Source organism: Saccostrea cucullata, unplaced genomic scaffold, assembly GCF_032062105.1.
Source record: "Saccostrea cucullata isolate Sc308-1 unplaced genomic scaffold, CSIRO_AGI_Scuc_v1 ctg1078, whole genome shotgun sequence".
Lineage (NCBI taxonomy): Eukaryota > Metazoa > Mollusca > Bivalvia > Ostreida > Ostreidae > Saccostrea > Saccostrea cuccullata.
In genome coordinates, this window is record NW_026924913.1 from 42,684 (window position 1) to 46,817 (window position 4,134).

General features: G+C 31.8%; 1 long non-coding RNA gene across 1 annotated transcript; it reads right to left on the reverse strand.

Moving 5' to 3' along the window:
- Positions 1 to 1,591: 1,591 nt before the first annotated feature.
- On the reverse strand, positions 1,592 to 3,241 carry LOC134267591 (uncharacterized). Its single transcript, XR_009992184.1, has 3 exons — positions 3,140 to 3,241; positions 2,733 to 2,858; positions 1,592 to 1,672 (listed from the first exon to the last, which is right to left on the reverse strand). It is a non-coding gene; the product is annotated as an uncharacterized LOC134267591 (long non-coding RNA).
- Positions 3,242 to 4,134: the final 893 nt, after the last annotated feature.

Sequence of the window (4,134 nt, forward strand, 5' to 3'; positions counted from 1 at the left end):
ATTTGCCCTCCAACCACTTTTATTTCGAAGGAGGCCAACAAAACAAAGCATGAAGTATGTAAATCAAATTGCGATTTTTAATAACTATACACTTTCATGTTTCAAATGACGTATAAAAGTGTTAATTTCAGTTCACTAAATTTTTTGACTTTTCCCAAGATCGAATTGGTACTATAAATTGAGAATGCGTGATACATGCTTTTGATGGGTATCGTTTTGATGAGTCATTATGTAGTGCATACATGTATTTGCATATCTGCATTACTTCTTAAAATTAATTGTGAGAATTTCCGGCAAGAGCAATTGAATACGCCAGTTTCGAGATTGTAACTCTCCTGCGATAGAGGCGCAAAAAGTATCCATTTCAGCATGGAGGTGGGACAGTTTGCATACAAACGTGCATAAATAAATGAACGATGTCTATGGCTTTTAAAATTTATTTAATGTTATAGAAAGATAAAGATGTTAATCAGTGATGCATTTTATGATTTCATCAAGCTCAACTGTGTATATTTTTAAATCTACTTTCAATTATAGGGAACTTGAAAACGAAATACACGTCGTGGTCTTCACAAAAGTAAAAGATTTTCTTGATTGTACAAACATTCTCTAAAAAGTTAGTGGGTTTTTTGAAGTTATAATAAGGTTAAAAATCAATGTGTCATTTAGATTGCCGACATGTAATGATCAGATTCATGTTTACAGTATTTATTTGAGGTCCTTATATCTCTTCCATACATCTCTTCCCTCGTCTGAATAGTCTCACATCCACTGAATTTTCTTTTTTGTTCCAATTTTTTTGCTTTAAAAAATGACACCTTTACTTTAATTCGGTTGTTCTCGAGTTGAACAGTGCATCCTTACAATTATATAGTTATAATAAACCAGTATATCGATGATGCGATATATCCAATAATAAATATCTGTCCCACCTGTTTGTTTACGCGGCAACCAAACTCCCCTCCTCAACGAAAGAGCGCACCAGGGGAGATAATCTCGAAACTTGCGTATTGCGTGCTTTTGGGCATATTGAGTTCCGAAATATTACTGCAAAACAGTTAAATACAATCTTTGAAAACAAATAATTCTGCGGAATTTTATTAAGGTGGCTAAAACTCACAATGTAAACATCAGATAATACTCGAGAATTTTTCACTAATTAAAGATGAAGAACTTCTCAGTAAGTAAAGAGCTGTATATTTTGACCTATTCTCGGCAATCAATCTTTTTTGTGACTGTACTTACTCCGACACGGGACTTCGGTTTACAGTCTCATCCAAAGGACCGGTCTGCACGTCCCACAGTGGGATTCGAACCAGCGACACAAAAGCAAGCGACTAGCTGCTTGCATGTTAATATTTTGAAATGCATGCATATCTTAAAAAGTATTCTGGACTGTCACTGTTCAGTGCTTTAAGCCGTAGAAGTATTGAAAAATATATAAGTTTACATGTATGAAACTAACACCCAAGATATTTTATATAGAAATTCAAATTGCGATTTGTAAAATTGAAAGTTCGCAAATTTGAATATTCATTATAACTTAATGCAACATCATGACAGTAATAAGAAGAATAATAATAACAAAATGTTAATACCATTTTCTTTTATTTTCTAACCCTTTAACAAGTTAAACAAGCTGGTGATCCCTGGAGGACTCAGTATATTCCGCCTGAAAATATGATTAAAAGAAAAAAAATGTGTGGCAAAATTCAAGAACTCGGTTTCAACATCACTAAGGAATAAACTATTCAATATCAAATTCCTGAATGAGGTTCAACATTTGCAAAGGAAGATGCAACTACTTGAATCTGTGTGCATTTCAGAAACAGTACAGGTGTCTTTCAAGACAGAAAATCCCAATACAAAAACTTTTGTTAACATTACACTTGAAATAAACATAGCGAAAAAAAATATTCTGTGAACCTCTCAGAAAACTCATTTCTCTTATAATATTTGTCTTTGAATGAATCAAGATGAATAAATGACAATTTTAAATAATAATTTAATGTTTTATTTTAATTTGTTATATTTAAATTAAAGTATGTCGGCCCTTTGATTGGGGAATAATAAGATACACGTGTATATTTCTGTGCAATGTGCTTCTTAAACGATTGTTTAAATTGCTTCAGTTTCAATTTACCTGCATGTTCACACTAGACTTCATGAAAATAATTGGCTCTAAATCTTATAATACACTAACTGTTAATTTGGACTCATTTCTATTACAAGGATCACAACCCGTTCTGACAGAGTAAGAGTAGTGTGGTATGAGTGTGATACGCATGTGCGAGGATATGCCTGTTCAATATATTGAGTAGGCTTGTGTGTCGTTTGGAGAAAGATTGCACATTTATAATATTGTAACGAATTGTATGATATAATACTGAATACACATATAAACGTGTACAAGTATCAGCATTTTCAGTTTATATCACAGCTAGGCACTTGTTTCGGAAAAAAATTGAACCTTTAGTATAATAGTATAATAATTAAACTAGGGGTTCAAAATTATTTTCGAAACAAGTGCCCGTGGTTTATATGCATATTACAAAACTTCATAATACAGTGTTTTAGCTCTAACATTAGAGGGTTAAAGCTCATGCATGTAATGGTTGCATTAAAAAAATAGTTTAGTTCTAATTTTGCAGATAGACTAGTATTAAGCAATTTCACGTACTGTATGTTTCACCTATCTTTCCTTATATTTATTGTCAAACAGAAATACTTACGTCTCTTACAACAAACGCCCCACTTTCCCCATGGAGCGTAACAGTAGCCGAACCTGCATCCTTGCCAGATGTGACAAGAAGCCCCAGTCGGGAAGGTACCCCACGGACAACTTTGTCCCCAGCGAGCTAAAAGTTTCGTATAAAAATTATTTTATTTTACTGATTTTATCCTTTATAGTACAAATAACGCTTTTAATTTCACAAAGAAAAATACACCTGTACATAAAACTATATATTATATTTCCCGGATAGCAAACGAAAAAAAATTTAGAATTTCAATAGCAGGAATGATCAGAATATATATCCCTGGTAGGAATGTTACAAAAAAAGATAATTTAGAATTTTAGAAGTAAGAAAGAAATAAGAAATGCTAACAAGTGAAGAATAAAAAGGACTTATTCACCAACCTTCAGCTGTTAAAGCCATGCAGGAGACGAGAAGAAAAACCAAGAAAAAGGTCCTGCCCATGTTGAAACTTGCGTGTCCTCTAGTGAATCGTTTGATTTGAATGATTCTTCAACGTCATGGCACCGATATTTATACTAGTTGGTTTAATTAACAAGAAATGTTATTACACAGCGAGAAGTTTTTACCTTGACCATTGACATTTTTTTCTCGGAATCAGGTAATAAAGGCAAGTTCTTAAACATCGGGATCATTGTACTTACATTATGAAAACAAAAGAAAGTTTTTTAAATTATGTTTTCTTTTTCTAAGATTTCAATATACAAATTTGTTATTCGTAAAACTTTACACAATTTTCTCTGCACTATTTGTCATTAAATACTGTTGTTTTAATTATCAAATGACTCAGTTATTTTCCGATCTCAGTTACAGATCATGCAGTCGCCAAATAGGGGGTTAACTGGTCTAAGACAAACGCGGTTTCTATTCTTTCTTTGCATATGCATTGTTCTGGTGTGAGTTGCAGTCTATGTACTGTAGGTATATAATAGCATTGTTTCTTAATCTTTTAATAATTCCTCGTTATTAAATGCCAATATTTCCTAGTTGGTTGAAATTAGTTAATTTAATAAGTAATCTTTTCATAGCGAATTAACTCAATTTATTTGAAGGAATTCTTGATCATATTTTTACATCTTTCTAGATTATTGTATTAATAAATCGGATTTTTATGTCTTCAAGCAATGGAATTACTTTTACAAGTCATCATATTTCAATTCTTAAAGTAAAATAATTGAATATATAAAATACATGTATCGCTACACTCATAAACACACAGTCAAAAAGAAAAGTAGGTTGTTTTTAGGAGTAGGAGATAAATATTTTCTTATTTCAAAAAAAGTTAAAATATGTTCTCATATTTTCATTCAACTTGACTTTATCTGGCGTCGTATTAAATCTGGAATGTAAAAGGTTTCTCATTATGCTACTTCATGAT